Source organism: Cupressus sempervirens, chromosome 10 (genome assembly GCF_028749045.1).
Source record: "Cupressus sempervirens isolate cs-2001-9-10 chromosome 10, ASM2874904v1, whole genome shotgun sequence".
NCBI lineage: Eukaryota > Viridiplantae > Streptophyta > Pinopsida > Cupressales > Cupressaceae > Cupressus > Cupressus sempervirens.
The window spans coordinates 541,025,424-541,043,129 of NC_143127.1; the positions used below are offsets into that span (position 1 = coordinate 541,025,424).

At 33.0% G+C, this 17,706-nt stretch overlaps 1 pseudogene; it reads left to right on the plus strand.

The window, feature by feature from the left end:
• Nucleotides 1–12,085: 12,085 nt before the first annotated feature.
• Nucleotides 12,086–17,151, plus strand: LOC149535035 (putative sucrose-phosphate synthase 2; annotated as a pseudogene).
• Nucleotides 17,152–17,706: the final 555 nt, after the last annotated feature.

The following is a 17,706-nucleotide window of genomic DNA, read 5'->3' on the forward strand; positions in this document are numbered from 1 at the left end:
GAAAATTTCAAATCTCTCAAATATGAGACTAGGATTACAGATGAGAAAAAGAAGAGTAAAGACATGCTTATGTCAAAATTGGGCAAATGGAAGTATTCACCAAATCAACCTGCACAAAAAATTACTAATGAACTTCTATAGGTAATCAAACCTAGATGGGAAAGTGAAACAAAGACTATCAAGGACATATTTGAGTAGACCTTGAAGAAACTCATGCCCAGTCTTAGCAAAAATGAGGTAAAAGAATCCTTAAAGAAAAATGAAGAGAAGTTTACTTTTAAATTCAACACATGCATGATATTGATGAAAGACATTGAGTATGTAGTGAAGGAAGCCACAACTACATGGAAGAACATTTATAATTTGCATCAACCTAGTGACTTTATTGTACATGTTGATAACAAGGATAATGAAGATGACGAAGAGAATGTAGAAATAAAAGATGATGAGATTGATGATGTCAATCTAGATGATGAAGAGGAGGAATAGTAAGCTACTAGAGGAAGTCTTCCAAAGATACAAGATATTGAGGAAACTTATACAAAGAAAATTGTAGTTGTAGTCATGACCTCATTTCCTCACTCTCTGAGCATAGCCTTAGTGCAATCTACTTAGAGATAGCTTCTATTGAGTTGGTTGTGGACATCACTACCATAGCAAGAACTCAAGAAAACTCTGAATCTATTTAGCTAAATATTTCATTGACTGAAGTTCTCAACACTTCATCTGTCAAGTAGCAAGGTCCTCCATCATCAAGCTTGACCGAGCAGCAACAAGGTATTCATATTGTTAGTGTTGTTTCAACTTTTGTTGCTAGTCCATCATTTTCAACATTTACTTCTATTCCAAGTGTATCCATAACTAGTATAATGATAATTAAGAGCCAGTCTCAACTAAGTATTGAAGTCTTAGATAGAGGGAAAAAAAAATTTACCACCATTTTGAAAGAAAATGGCAAAGAAGTAGAAGCTATTGATCTCGATGAGGATATAGTTATTCCAAATTGGGATATCTCTACCCTCACTCCCGATCAAATGGACACAATGGGTGAATTACTAAAGAAGAGAGCTAAGCAACACAAGCTTAGAGAAGAGAAGAAGAAAGGGAATCAAGTTTTTGAAGACATCGAAAGCATATTTGTTGATGCTTTGAGTATTGAGATTGATAATACTCAACCCATTCTTGATCAGTTAGCAAAATTTTTCCACAAATTCAATGAAGACATGAATGGATAGGAGAATTTACTATAGAGAGCTAAAAGAAAGTTTGAGAATAGAGTGTTAGATCAAGTAGAACTAGCTACTATTCTTGGTTCATTAGAAACCTCTTTCAATAATGTTGTATCATTATTTGTCACGTTAAATGATACATCTGTCTTTACAAAGGATATCAAGGAGAAATTGTCCAAGATAGATGAAGACATGAAGGAAAGTGTACACTAGTTATCACTTGACCCAAGCCATAGTTATGCACATTACATAAAGATCATATATCTGACAAACTTGCAAGAAGAATTATTGAAAGAAGAAGCCAAGATCAGGGCCACACTTGCATAAATTGAAGGCATGATTCTTCCAAACATGGATGCATTGTAGAAACATATTGCTCATGTAAAGACACTCATCCATGATTAAAAAATTCTACACAACTGATCACATGATAAAATTATTAGTAGAAGTTTAGATTGCATTATATGCAAGAAAGGTTCTATAGAAAAATTGGGACAAGACAATGGTACTTATTCTCAAGGTATATTTTGAATTTTTGTCACATTTTGGTATTATCATATAGATATTATACACCTTTGGAATTTATGTCAAAAAGGGGGAGAAGTGTACATTATATGAATACTAATGGGGGAGAAGTAATATCTAAAGTAGGAGAAGTATACTATACTCCATTTGTATGTATATCAGAAGATATATGTATGGGGGAGTAGTATAAGTATAAATAAGTAGAAAATCACTTTACAAAAGAAATTTTAAAAAATCAAAAAAATAGAGTATGTTATTGAGCCACAGTAGATGGAAGTAAAAATTGAGTTGAAGACACATAATGATGGCAAAGGAAGATTTTGAATTATAGTTTTGAATGATTAGATTTTTGTTTTGATAAGTGTTTTTGTCACTAATGCCAAAGGGGGATATTGTTGACATAAAGGTCAATTTGTTTATCAATGACTCAACAATTAGTCAATTGGTTACATTGCTACTGAGCTCTATAGTTGCTACCAAGCTTATCATTCAATTTATAGTATTAACCAAGCTATTCAATTGCTCCTGAGATAAGAAGATATAATATAGTGTCTACCAAGCACCTAAGTTAGTTTGTAGTGTTTTCCAAGCTATAGAGTGTTTATCAAGTTGTAGAGACAAAGTTTAGTGCAAATGGAGCATAGTAGAGGCTTCCATGCAAGTTAGAAGAAGTGAAGAAGACTATAGTATTAACAAAGCTCTATAGTATTAACCAAGTCCAATAGTGTCTACTAAGCTAATAGGGTTAACAAAGTGGATCTAGGGTTGATAGACTCATGTAGTGTCAACTGAGTGATCTAGTTGCTACTGAGTTTTTTAGAGTTCACCAAGTCATACAATGTTGATTGAGTTCAAGCTACTTGGATGTGATTAGTATGGACTGAGCTTCAAGTTCAACCAACTGCCAAAGATTGTTGAGTGTTGACAATATTTGTTGTGTATCAGAACATCATTGAGTTTGTATTTAGAACCTAAGTTACTATAGTTGGGTTGACTTTGTTAATCATGATGAAATCGGTATTTTAACTGACTCTAGTAAGTTGTGATTTGGATTGTTATATATGTAATACATTGTATCATATCTAAATAAGATATATGAGAAGAAATATGAGAAGAAATATGAGAAGGAGAAGTGTGAATTAAGGAAGGCTACAAGTAGTATAAGGGACATAAAATATTTATCTATCACATCCAGGTGATCATTGCAATACAAGGAATCTCAACCAGCAAAGTAGAGTTGTAGATTAGAGATTAGCCACTAGTTCATCCTAACATGTGCATTAGTCAAATCCTTTAATAGGTTAGACTTAACAGTCTTAGCCAAATCTCCTAACTAAGTGCATACTTTATTGTATGTTTGTAAATCCTTTGACAAGGTGGACTTCATACTCCTTATTGCTCCTAATAGGGCAGATCATCAGAAGTGGTCAATTATATGCCTTAATAGGTTAATTTTATACTACAATACTAAAGCTTGTGGGTATCATCCCCACCTTGGTTTTACTTTCTAATTGGAAGGTTTTTGGGTCACCATATCTTGTCAAAGTGTTATGAATTTTTATTTTCTTTTATTCTTTCATGCATACAATTACATCAAAATATTATGTAAAGGATTATTTGAGAAGTAAGATTCAGTTTTATTGGTTTCTAATTCACCCCTCTCCTCTTAGTAACCTTTCCTACCTTATATTTCCAACAATTTTATGTATTATGTTCATATGTATTAAATTATACATATATTAAATGTTTAAAATATTAAGTTTCTTTTATTGGCTAAGGGGGTTAAGTATATAGATTTGAAGTACATAGTTAAGAAATAAGTTATGAAGTATATGAATTAGATTTTATTTTTATGTTAGAATATTAGGTGAAATTATATTATTATACTAAGGAAGGCATTTAAATAATATTTTATGATGTTTTGTGTAATTAATTATAGGTTAAATTAATCAAAAATGTGCTAAGGTTTAGATTCAAGAGTTATTTAAGGAATCTTCTATACATAACTTGATAGTGGTATAGGGATGTGTTGTGAAGATAAAGTAAATGTCATAAATGAGTAAATGATTATTATTTAATGTTTTAATTAGTGTTAATTTCATTATAATTTTAAATCGAGATTAAGTAATAAGGTGATAGGTGAACTTCTGAAAGGGATGCAAACTAGTTCACTTAGGAGATTGAACTAACTTACTAAAACAAATAAAAGATGAAATAATAACCTAATTTATCTTATGAAATTTAATGAACCTAATAATGTGAAATGCTAAGTACTAAAGTAAGGTTGACCTAATCAACAATTAGGATTTAAACCCAAACATACCATAATGAGGGTGTTATTTTGAGAATATGTCAGATAGTGAAATATGTGAACCTAACTTCACTCAACCTAAAAAAATTTAATCCAAATTAATCCAAGGAAATAAGGAACCCTAATTACTCTCAAAACATGATGTGATCACCCAACTATGGTTTAGTCAACCCAAAATTGGTGTTCCTATAACACCTTGACTTGAGTGTTTCGAACCCATATTATATGGTTGAATTGTCAGCTATGCATCTTAATGAAATGTAACTAAAACTCACTTTTAATCCTTTGTCAAATTTCCATAACCTAGTCAATATAACATGTATTAACATAGTGGATTATTTAACTTTTTAAAAAAAAATTGTGTTTTTTTTCCAATATTTTTGGAATGACAAAACCACTATTAATTATCCATCTATCACTTTTGTTTACATAAAAAATTAAAGAAGTTTCCTCATCTTCATCATTGGGTATGTGCAAGATCATGCTGTGCCGAAAAGTAGCAATGTGAAAAAATAGAGTTTGAAAATGTCTAAAAGTGTTTCAAAATCTGCTCTGACTTTTTTCCACCCATCCTAATACCAAAGCTAAAAAGTTAGGACCAAGCCTTATTGAGTATCTGATTTCATATTGGATGCTTGATAATATTAGGTACCTGATTTAAAATTGGATACTTGATACCTTTAACATTGATTTTAAAAAAAACCTCAGCATTGTTTTCACATTTCATTTTGTGTGTGTTTGAGAGCTTCTTTTCGGTATCCAATCTTAGAATGGGTATATGATATTAGTAAGTATTTTTTGTTTTTTTAAAATGTTTTGAATGAATCCTATTATAAATTTGTTATTTCTAATTGAATTTGTTAAAAATTAGGTTTTTTTAATAAAAAATATTGAAATTTAGTTTATTTTTAATAGAAATTATGTTTTGCTAATTAATAGGTATAGCTGACCAAAATGATGATACTGAGGCAAGAAATAATGTTCCTCATAATCCTCTACCAAATGATCCAGTGCCCCTGCAAAATTTTCCACCAAAAAATCCCCTACCCCTTCAAAACCCTCCTCAAATCAAAGATTTAATATTTGAAAATCTCACTAAATTGAGGGTTTCGTGAATCACATATAATACTATACCCGTATTAGCTCCTATGTTATCCACATTAAACACTATAATGGATAATATTGAAACACTTACCAATGAAAAAAATGCTACTCTTCACTAACATGATGAAATACATGCCACGTTTGATGATGGGTTGGACTATGATGAGGTTGCGACCCTAAATATAAGTAAAGATGATTTGGTTGCCCTTTCTATGGACCCAAAAATTAGTAAACAAGTCGACTACACAAAGCCCAAACTATCAATTAAATGGTACAAAAATGAGACTATGCATTCAAACTTTTGGGATCATTGGTGGATGGTTTTTGACATCCTTCCACATAGCAATTTAGAGGTGCCATTTTATTTCCTTAGAAAATTGTATGCAGAATTTGTGTTAGGCCTCAAGGTGAACTATTGGAGCATGAAGCCCAACATGGGTGTAGGAGGAGGAGCTCCTCAGGATAGACCCTTTGTCCAGCAGAAGAAAGTTGGCACTTTTTTCCCCCCTACTAATGTCTCCCCCCTTCCTCAAGTGTAGCATATTGATATCATTACAGAGGCTAGCTCTTAGACTATTAAAGTCATCTATAGATTGAGTAGCCTATTGATATCCTAGGCTAGGTTAGTGTTGCCTCCCTGTGTTGATGATGTTAGCACAAGTTCATCATTGGTGAGATCATCACATATTTGTGTGCCCCATACTTGAATAACGTGCAAGAATATTTGGTTGGGTCCCATAGGTGATCTTTCTGAGTATCAATTTGTATTTGACAAGGATATACCAAACGTGCATATAGAGGCTACACACCATGATGTGAGAGAGGAGAGGCATGCAGAGGCATGGGCTCATTCTGCATTAGTACATGTCTACATTTTTTTTTCACAACATATGTGATTTAAAGTTAATCTTTTTAATAGAGTAATTTTAGTTTTTAACCCATACTGACTTATACATGTATGTGATCTTCATTCATGTTTAGTTGATGATCGAGGAGGAGCTCAGATAGGTTTAATATCTCACTCTCAGCTATTTCATTTGGCCTTGATACATCTATGGTAAATTATGTTTTGTTCTCATTATTTTTTCTATCTGATATTGTAGCATATATGGTTTCTAATCTTTTTTTTTTTGTAGGTATCACCTGCCAATGGGGGACATACTGCGACGGATGAGGTAGGACCCATTGACAAGGGAAAGGTAATTAGGTGCTTTCTATTTGATTAAATATTGATCCATTCTTGTAAAATGTTTGTGGTAAGGAAATTTAATTACATTCTTTATTGTATAGGTCATGGCTACTAGTGATGAGTCCATGTAGATTCCATGTTGTAGATGCTCAGGCATTTCCATTTGCACTAAGAGCCCAATCATATCTATAAGTATCATTTATTTTTTATTTTCCTTATTTTCGTAAATAAGTTCAAAATTGATTTTTGTGATATTAACAACTAGTATTTTGTATCTCATAGGAAACACCTAGTGCATAGGTGGTTGGATGACAAAGTTTTATATCTTTGCTAATGTAGCCATTATATCCTAAGGAGGAGTCGACACAGGTAAGTTGTAGTTTGAATTCTTGATTATATGTTATAAATTTAGCATGCTATGAATTATAATTTTATAATTTAAGTTGTAGATTCATTTGACAAACATACTTGAACATGCATAGGCTACAATCAGTGAGGTTCAAGCATTGTCGAGGACATATGAGAGGATTCCTGACTAGTGTAGGAGGTCAACGAGAGAAATATTTATGATGAAAGTTTAATACTAGAAATATTCATTAAAAAAAAGATCATTATGCATTTGAGTAACTCAATGTTAGATACATAGAATCATATAAATTTAATAGTCTAACTTTGGGTTTTCCTTTTTTGTTTATGTAAGAGGCATCCAATCCACCTAGTGTAGCGAAGAGGCTGCATTTTGATCATCCACTAGTAGCCTAGGATAGTATAGTTGTCATAGGATGCATTATGAGATATTTTGAGATGGCATATGCCATATTTTTTATAGAAACATTGATAATACACATTCCAATGGCATGATTAGCCATATTTTGTATATGGATCTATGTATTTTGATATATATTTGCGTAATTTGTCTATGGATACATGAACTTTGATATATATTTGTGTAATTTGTCTATGGATACATGTATTTTGATATTTTTTTTTTCATTTATGTGCACAATGATATACATATTAATTTAGTATAGTATTGTTCAATTTATCATGGGTCATGTGTATTGTTCATGTTTATGGAATATCACTCATTTTGATAATGTTTGTTATATTCAATTCAAATGCAATAATTTGTTAATAACATTTAAAAAAAATTTATCATCAAATTTTGATACAATGCTTAATTTGAAATGCTATCATAAATGTTTAATTTGAAATAATCTCTGCAATCCACCTCCTTTACCCTAGTACATCAACTTTACAAAGAAAAATGAGAACATGTGCTATTATGAGACTTTACTACACATTTAGTAAACCAAGCCCACAAGAAATTTTGGAAATGCAAGAAAGATTCAAGGCTTCCATCAGCATCATGACATTGATATGTGTGAGTTTGGATCAACCAACAAATCTACAATAACTAAAAATCAATATCTAAAACAAATTTCAACTAGATGTTGTTGTTAGCACATTAAAATAACAATCATAGAAAGGTCATTTCACACCTTATATAGGTGTTTCCAACCTTTTATGGTCATGCTCAAACCCCTAACAAACTCTTTGCACTCATTTTCAACTTTGCAAGAAAAAGTTGCAAAAGTTGCAAAATTGCAATTTTGATCAATTTTTGCTATAACATAAAATTCTTAGTTAGATGAGTTAAAAAAACTTGGTAAGGGGTTATATTAGGTTGATTTAGACATTCCAAGATGGTTTTTGACCCTTGGTCAACTTTTCTACCACTTTGGTCAACTTAACCCCTATTGAGCAACTTATAGGCATAATAGTGACCTAGGAGAAGACACCCACTTAGCAACTAAGTTAACCTTATTTAAGGACCTAATAGGTCTTATTAAACCACTAGTGATTTGGCTAGCATAACTACTATAATCACCTAAAAATGGTCATCTAGACTATGAGCCCCCTTCTCAACATTTTGGCTAATTTAATCAATCATTTACTTAGACCAAATTGCTAATAATCAATTAATTTGATTATAACCTATGGTTTGACTATGCTATCCTAAGTTCATTATTTTATTAAAAGAACATGTCCCCTTTTAATTAAATAAAAGACCCCATTCTTCTAACCCACTTGAAGTGCACACATAAAGTTCTTTTTCTATTTTGCAATTAAAAGAAAAGGCTTGTGAGACTTTTGTCTTATATAATAAGTCAACTCATTTTCTATTGGCTGACTTGTGTGTGCACATGGATCCCTCCCATTTTTAATTTCAACCATTGATCATCCACCGTCTCAATCTTGATCTCTACTGTCCGTACGACTTTTGAAATGAAGAGAGCTTCTCCCCTCAAAGGATCAACACTTTTGAGTATTGTTATGTTGCAAGATTTAGATTTGAATGCTTGAGAGCTTTTTGTGGAGAATTCCATTTTCTTTCCTACATTCCTTGTATCCATAGCATTTTTTTACATGGAATCATAGTTTAGTTTTCATATAGTGTAGTTCTTTTTGTAAGTAGATTAGATCACATAGTCTAAAATGTATGGTTGTAATACTTTCATTTGTGTAGCTTAGTTGCATTGTGCATCTCATTTTAGCATAATTGCATTCTTGCATTTCATGTATCAAGAGTTCTTTGACACTAGCATTCTTGCTCTTGCTTAAAGAATCTCCCATTTCATGGTATACTAGCAAGGGTTGCATTTCTAAGGCTTAGCTGAGAACTATTTTATGTTTATTTGTATACTTTTTCACTCCATGACTAGGGAGCCCTAAGCCAACATTCAAGCTTTCCAATCCATGGAAAACCTTGGATAGAAGGATTTAGGGAAGTGCAATCTTTTTAGTGTACATTTTTGGCACCCACTGTGGGGCAGAATAGTGGGTTTTGTCCTCAGTTTTGTTGTTTTCATCACTGTTTTCATTTACTATCCTGCATTTTCTTTTTTTAATAGTTGCAGTTCCGTGTGACATTTTTCCAAATTTTTATGACAATTCACATTACTATTGTGCGATACTTTTTTGGAAATAGTGTTAGACGGCCATATTAACACTATTGCACCAGTATTGTAAATTCTATTATCTGGCTTAGTAAAATATATCACATAGAGAAGTTCTATCACTTGGTTAAATTGTGAAGTATCATAGGATAGTCTTCCAACAAAAAGTATCGCCTAACAGGGATTTCCTCGTTGTTTAGGGTGTTTTGGTCATTTCTCAATTTTTGCTTGTTGGTTGTTGGTTTTTTTCAAGTCTTTAACTATTTTACAAAGGTCCATTTATAGGCTTTTTTCTTTTTTTTTGGAAGCTAACCCATGGTGCTAATGGTTGTGGTTACAGGTTGCCATTTTGGAAAACTTGAAACATTGCTTAAAATAACACATGTCAAAGCTCCGAATGCAAAAGGGCTACTAATAGTTGTTTATAGGGTTGCCTGATGCATAAAAACCAAACACTTACTTTTTCCTTTATTTCATGTGTGGCATTTACTAGTTGTTAATTTTTTGTAGGCATATTAAACTTGTAATTGGGATTCCTTTGTGATAGGAGAGTATGCTCTTAACCCTTGCGGTGAATCAAAAATCTTGACCCACCTTTGGATTTTGATAGCAAGCAGATAATTTAATCTTCTTGGTGCATTTGGGTGAAATGATTGGAATAGGAAAGTATACTCTTCACCTTTGAGGTGAATTAGAAATCTTGACCTCTAAAACCTGATCCACTCAATGTTTAGTTAGGATCCTTTAGAGAGCCTTCTCTCAGACAACTTGAGAGGAATGACCCAAGTGGGGACAAGAAAATTACCTAGATCTTTCAACCCACTATATACTCAAGGCTATCAAGGACACAGAATCTTGGTAGACATAGTGTTTATCTACACTTAGTGTGATTGCTAATGGGATTTTGACTATAGGGAGATCACTAAGAAAGAATTCTTAAGGTTCTCTTGTGGCTATGAGGTCTATTACCCACCACAAGGTGGGGTGTCCCTTAATTAGGAGCAAAAGAAACATTATGAACTGAAGCCCTATCTAGACACCCTAGGTTAGTATCCACCTTATTTTGCTGCTTAACATCTTGGTGCAAGGATTAATCCTAGTGGACTACCCAGATCACTCCAAGATTTACATTGGCCCTATGTGTTCCCTTAGTTGTGCTTATGACACTTCTATGAAAAATTCAATGTCTCTTGAGGGTAACCACTTGGTGTGAGGTGAAGGAGCATCAAGCATGGGCCAAGTTGTTGAGTAATGAGCCATGACCTTAAGGTAGATTGCTTGGCTATTTTTTTCAAATGTGTTGACCAATGTTAACATTCTTGCACATCAAACAATCAAGGTAATATTAGTAGAAAGGTTGTTATCATATCACAAGTGCATGTTGGCAGGGTTGTTTTTACCCTTGTTCAACTATTTGAAGACATGTTAAAAGACTTACTATTTGCAAACCTTGATGATAACTAACACAAACTAGAAACATACACTATCTGATTAAAAAAATCACTTGATTGTCAAGACTAAAACATAAATTTTATAACATCACTTTGTGCGAACTATCGTCTGCCAATAAAGTATCACCCTCCTATTCTAAAGTGTATCGTACGACATTTTATGCTATCCTACTATCACCTAGTAACCGAGAAATTATTTCCTAGAGTTATTTCTTGCCAAAGCAGCATCTACATTCTAGTTTTTGTATTCTAGGGTGCATCACTTCCATTTCTTGAGTCCTAGTTGTATATCCATATGTTAGGAAATTGTCCTAGGTTGAAAAGATGGGTCTAGTCTGTCGAATGTAAGTCTTGAAACATCACTGATAAATCACTTGTCAAAATTTGGTTACCATCCTTTTTAGCTACATACTATTGAGCTTCTTGCTCACTTGCTCACCTCGAGTCACCAGTGCTATAAATTCTTGAGCATTGCTTGACAAGCCATCTATCACACTTTGACAAGTGACTAATCTTGATTTTAAAAGCTTCAAATCTAACTTACTTTTCTTGTCCTATTAAAAAAAGACAAGTCTTTACATGCTAGTTACAACTAGATCTCAAGTTGGGAGTAGTAGCCATACCCCTTTTGTTTTCAAACAATTAGAAACCTCACCTAGACGTCCTCACAAATAGCCTTCACTAGTACATTTGTACCCATTTTTTCTATCAAAATTTTTGACCAAAGCTATAAATCCTCTTTATTTTATGTTTTCATTCCCACGTTGGTCGCAAATTTATTTTTTTCCTACTTTGGTTGAAATTTTGACCAACATCAGTTTGTCCAACCCAAGTTGGTCAAATTTTTGACCAACTTGGATCATAACAAAACTTTGACTAACCAAATTTGGATAGAGTTGATGCACAAGGTAAAATATTTCTGCATGCATTTTTTGATACCCCATCAAAATCCTTATTGCTTTCTACTCAAGGAATGCTTGAAATTTAGTACACTCATTTTCTGATGCCCCATTGGTAATAAAAATATGAAGCAAATGAATGGTGAGTATTAAGAAATGGAGGGATAGAGAGAGCTTCTACATGCTCTCTGCAATGGATTTCCTAGTCAAATGTAACAAAACAATACAACACATTTGCCAAATTTAGTGGAGAAGAAGAATAATGGAAGGTTTTTGTAACATTCAGGGGCATATGTCAATGGTGGGTGCACTAGCTCTATTGAAGCATCTGCATTTGCGCTGCATTTCCCCTATCTTCACAGGTGGAATAATTGGAACATGCATTCAAATAAGGCATCCTTATTCTTTTAAGAGGGCATGCATTCTAGCATTCTCACTAGAGGAGGCAAAAGTGGAGGCATAGGTGGAGACAGAGGAGGCAATGGTGGAGGCAGCGGCGGGGGTAGTGCAAGGGGAGCAAATCTAGTGCATAAAGAGCTAGAAAGTGGTGCACATGTCATAATTCTAGATGTTCAGGTAAAATCTCATTTTGAATTGGCAAAGGATTATTTTTCTACTGCTACTTCATGTCATAAACTCAAGATGATACAAAATGCAAAACTTCATTTTTGGTCTATGAAAATCTGGCGACCTATGACTATTTTGAGGTGTGAGACTTAAAAAAAAATTTGTTTATGGACTACATATGGAGGATATGATAGATTTCCCACTCTCAAAATCAGGAAAAAATTACATTATGCTTGTTAATTCTGAATTTTCCAGTCAATTGTGTGAAAAAATGTTTTCTTTTTTAAAATTGACATTTTTGATACAAAATTTTATTATTTTAAGCCTTTTGTATTGCACTGATTGTATGCTTGAGTTGTGTGTGGTGTTTGTGTTTGATGATAGCTTCTATGATTAATGATTGTGTGAAAATGATATAAACCTAGGGAGTTCCTTTACTAAAACCCCATATTTATTGGTTAGAAAAGGAGAAAACATCAAAAATTGACATGAATCTGAGTGTAATGTGGACATGAATTGTTTTGCATTAGGAAACAACAAAAATGGACAAAAATCTGAGTGTAATGTGGACATCAATTGTTTCACATCAGGAAACAACAAAAACTTAACTAAGAATTGTATTCAATTGAAAGCTCTCTACATGGCAAGTTTTGAGGAAGATAAGATAGAAAAATCAAAATGTGTATGATTTTCTTCTCATGGATTAATAATTCTGTAACATGGGAGTAGTAGAGATGAAGCAACACTTTGTCCAGGATTTCCTAGCATATAGTGATATCAAATCTGGTTACATAGAGATATTGTAGAACAAAGACTTCAACTACTTATTCAAAGAAGATCATGTGAAGAGAACAATAGCTTTAATTATCAAACTTCAGAAAAGGAGAGACAAGTTAACCAAAACTTTGCATCTAGATTAGTTGCACTCCTACCTTGAGGGAGTGATCGTGTGGGTCCCATAGGCTACATTAGCCTCATGAAAGTCATTAAATCTATCATATCATATCATATCAATCCTTATTCCTTTCTGATCCTCCCTTGGGGAACACTTGAAATGGCTCCTACATGGAATCAAGCTTAAGATGAGTGAAAACAAGCATAACCACTCTCCATGAAGTCCATCATTGTCAAAAATCAAATAAAGAATGTCTTCTATTAAGGTTCCCAAATTGGATATATTTGTAGAAACTTAGAAAAAAAGAACATGTGTTTTGATCTATAGACTTTGAGTGGCTTTGTGGATGTTGCAAGGGAGCTATTAGATTTGGAACAAGTAGCTAGGATTTGAAGAAACCTATGGAATTTTCAATGCCCAATGGAATGGCCTTAGAAATCTAGTCTTTGCTGCCAAATTGAAACCACTTCATCGGTCATTCCAAGGTATTGTCACATTCAATTCAAAATTTAACTTTAGATTACATAAATTTAATTTCATTTGATGGAAAAGCTCTATTTTTTTTTAATGGTGGATCAATACCATTTTCTTCCTCACTAGAAGCTTTGCACCAAATAATCTATCACCCCATAAGTGGTTTTTGTGTCTCCATGAATCACTGGAGACTTCCTTGCCACTTTAGTAATACAATGGGAAGGTTTGAAATTTAAAATAAATCATTTATTTCTTTCCATAAAACATCTTCACTTTGCATTATTTGTAACCTCCACTCAATCCACATCTCAAATTTTCAAAAGCTAATAAGACATTCGCCAAATTTTAGTACAATATCTCAAAAGTCAAGTTCATCTTTTGACATAGGCCTCAGATCCACCTTCTATAGATTGTTCTGTTTATGTGTACTTGTATGAGACATAGTCAACAACTTCTTAGGTATGGATGCTTGTTACAATGTGAAGTCTTAATTTTCCAATAATGGTTATACTTTTTGTAGGTCAGACCTCCTAGAATGGACTTTAGCAACATTGTTGTACAAGGTGATAGCATAGAGGATGATTTGGAGAATGATCTTGCTCCATTATCTGAGTCCCCTTTGTGGGCTGAGGTAAGAGAGGGAAAAACTTTGTTCCTTGTCTCTATATGGGTTTTGGTATACTTTACAAATTGGTTGCATAAACATGTGCACTCTAATTGGAAACACAAGCATTTTTAGGTCTAATGCATTATCATGAACTTACGATAAATGATATGGACCTGACACCCATCTTTTAATTTTTAGACCCTGTGATTCTTGAACAATACTTCAAAGCCAATAATATTGGCTCTTTCTTGACCTGATCCTTAAAAAAATATCACAACTTCAGTGAAGGCTTTTGGGGAGTGCAACAAACTAAGGAAATTAGCAAATTTGTTATGTCTTTTTTCTAAAATTTTGTCTCCTTTCTATGACATGCTGCACTACTTTTGTAGCTAATGATTTTTAGTTTATGTTATGAACTAACATATGTTGATCATTGGTGATCAAGATGATATTGATCTAATGCCTACAAAAAGTGTAAATTTTCTTACCACTATTCTAAAGCTAATTGACAAGTATGATATGTATAGAGAAGTGGCATATCCAAAGCATCATAGACAATCAAATGTGAGTGACATCTAGAAAATTGCTGCAAAAACAAAGGTTGATGAAGCTTTCTATCTATATATTGGATAAAAACTCTGAACTGCACTACATTCTCCATGATAAATGAAATGCATGTACCTTCAAAATTATTGTGTTACAATGTGCAGGGTGTTTTCATTAATCTAGCTTTAGTGGAACCCTTTGGCTTAACTATCATTGAGGTACATTAACAAACTTTTTATTGTCAACAATGTTTTATCTCATAATAAAAATAATAGGTTTTACTGATGTTTAAGAAGAAAATGTACAATTCATGTGAGGAATTCTAAGAGAGAGTGTGTGTGTATTATTGCAAATCATAAGGAATGATGAAACAAGTCTTAACACATGACCAATGCCATCTAAATCATCAAAAAGAAGTTCACATAGTAAAGAATTAATTTTGTGTAGGCAGCTACACATAGATTGCCCATGGTAGCCACAAATAAGGGAGGACCGATTGATATTCATTAGGTATAGTCTATATCTAAGAATTTTAGCTCAAGAATTTGTAACAGAGTTTTCATATAATATATTAGTGTTTGATGAATTTCAATCACTTCATGTGTAGATATTACAAAATAGGTTATTGATAGATCCCCATGATGACAAGTCTATTGCATCTGCTCTCTATTGACTTGCAGTTGATAAGAATCTTTGGTCTGAGTACAGACAAAATGGCTTGAGGAACATTCTCCTCTATTCTTGGCCTCAACATTGCAAAGTATATTTGTTAAGAGTTTCACAATATAGGATGAGACACCCACAGTGGTAGAGTGATCCTGTTGAAAATGTAGAATCAGAATTAGAGACTGATTCATTTAAGGATGTACAAGATACATCTCTCAACCTTTCTTTGGACTCAGATTATCACTCTAGTTCATTCAATAGTTCAGATAGAGCTGTGCAAGATTATAGTTCTCATAATGAAGGAATTCTTGAGTATATTAGAAAATTTATAGAGAGATCTAAGGGAAGATCATCCAATGCACAAGAAAGGCATGATGAGAATGGATGGGAAAAACAAAATTCTAAACATGGTAATAGCTTAAACTCACCAGCGAAATTGCTTCTGAGAAGAAGAAAGCATCTATATGTGATTGTAGTGGATTTCTATGATTCCGATGAAGAACATTGCACTTAGAAACTAGTGAATATGATGTAGGAGATTATCAATGCAATCTTCTCTGTACACACCTTTGCATCCTTTGGATTTGTTTTGTCAACTTCATTGACAGTTACGAAAACACTTTCTTTGCTCCAGTATGGTTCAATCAACCTGTCTTCTTTTGATGCTCTAATTTGTAGTAATAGAAGTGAGCTTTTCTATGTCTCTAGTGATAATCTAGATGCACCCATATTTCTAGATCTAGACTATGGTTCTCATATAGATTATTGCTGGGAGAATGTAGTAGCACTGAGAAAACATATGTTAAAATTGAGTGGACCAAAGGATTCTCCATTCTTTGAACAAGATGCATTAGCATCTAATTCTAATTGTTTGGCCTATAAAGTGAAGAACATATCCACTGTGAGTTCCAAATATATGGTTACCATGACTAAGTTTTTGCAACGTTATGTTATTTATAGTTTTCAATGTATTCTTTCTTTTCATAATAATTTCCTAGTATTGTTCCAACTAACAATTTTAGTGTTGATTACCTAACACACAAATTGAATTTGTCTAATTAAATAGTAGGCACAACTTGTTTTTTTAGAAAGTACTCCAAATTCCCAAGGAAAAAATTGACTATTAAGAGAGTATCTTAGTCCATGACTGACATTAGCTGATATTCTAAACTTTAACCTCCAGATTTTTTTCCCAGAATAGATGATTTGTTGAAGAAACTAAGAATAAGAGGTACATGGCGCCATGTCATTTACTATCAAAATTATTCTCAATTTCAAATATTTCCTTTGCATGCATCCAGGTCTCAAGCTTTGAGGTAATTAGGATCAAAATATTTGCATGCATTCCTTATCCAATTCAAACAGATTTATTATTCTCAGCAAGTATTGATGATATATAAACCTATTATGAATATTGCTTAACATTTCTAGATCTGGTGATGGTAGGTATTTATATGTTAGATGGGGTTTGGATATAGCTAACATGTGTTGATGGGAGAAAGAGGTGACATAGACTATGAAGAGCTGATTCCAGGTATGCACAAGATCATAATACTAATTAATGTCGTTAAGAGTGGAAGTGAAAAGATGTAGAGAAGTCTCAATAGTTATGGAAGAGAGGATGTTGTTCCTCTAGAAAGCCCAAATATAATGATAGTTAATATAAGTGAAGGCTATGAAGGCTTTAAGAGTGAAGAGTTGATAGCTTCTATAAAAAGCTTTGTTTGACACAAGAAAGAAGAAATTGATGGAAAATGTTTGTCATGCCTCGGTAACTTAGAAGGAAAAATCTGCAACTTTATATTAGTCAAAATAGCACAATAAACCTACCAAATTTGTAATAGTAGAAGATAAGTAGTTTGGTGCAAAAATTAGGGGAATGAGTCCATGCATGGCATGGGTGAAGTTTGATGAAGTAGCTTGATCAAGGGGTGGGGGACTTTTGCTAGCTGATTGTAACACCCCTATTTTAGGGTTACTTCATTGTGAAACCATAAAGTTGTGTATGAACCCTTAGGAGTGGTTTTTACTTACTTCAAAAAAAGTCATTTTTTCTCTTTGAGAAATGGTAATACTAGGAATTCCTCTCTTCTGGGCAAACATGTCATCTTGTTCTATTGCTTAGTGAAGATATCTGAGGCAAGGTTAAGTCTGCACACATTTTTTAAGCTTAAAAAGCATACACAGTATAACTCAAAAAGAGTGATCTATTTCTATGGGCTATGGAAAATTAATTCCTTCTAAGGTTAGTCTTATTTAATTTTCATGTCACCTTGTTACCCA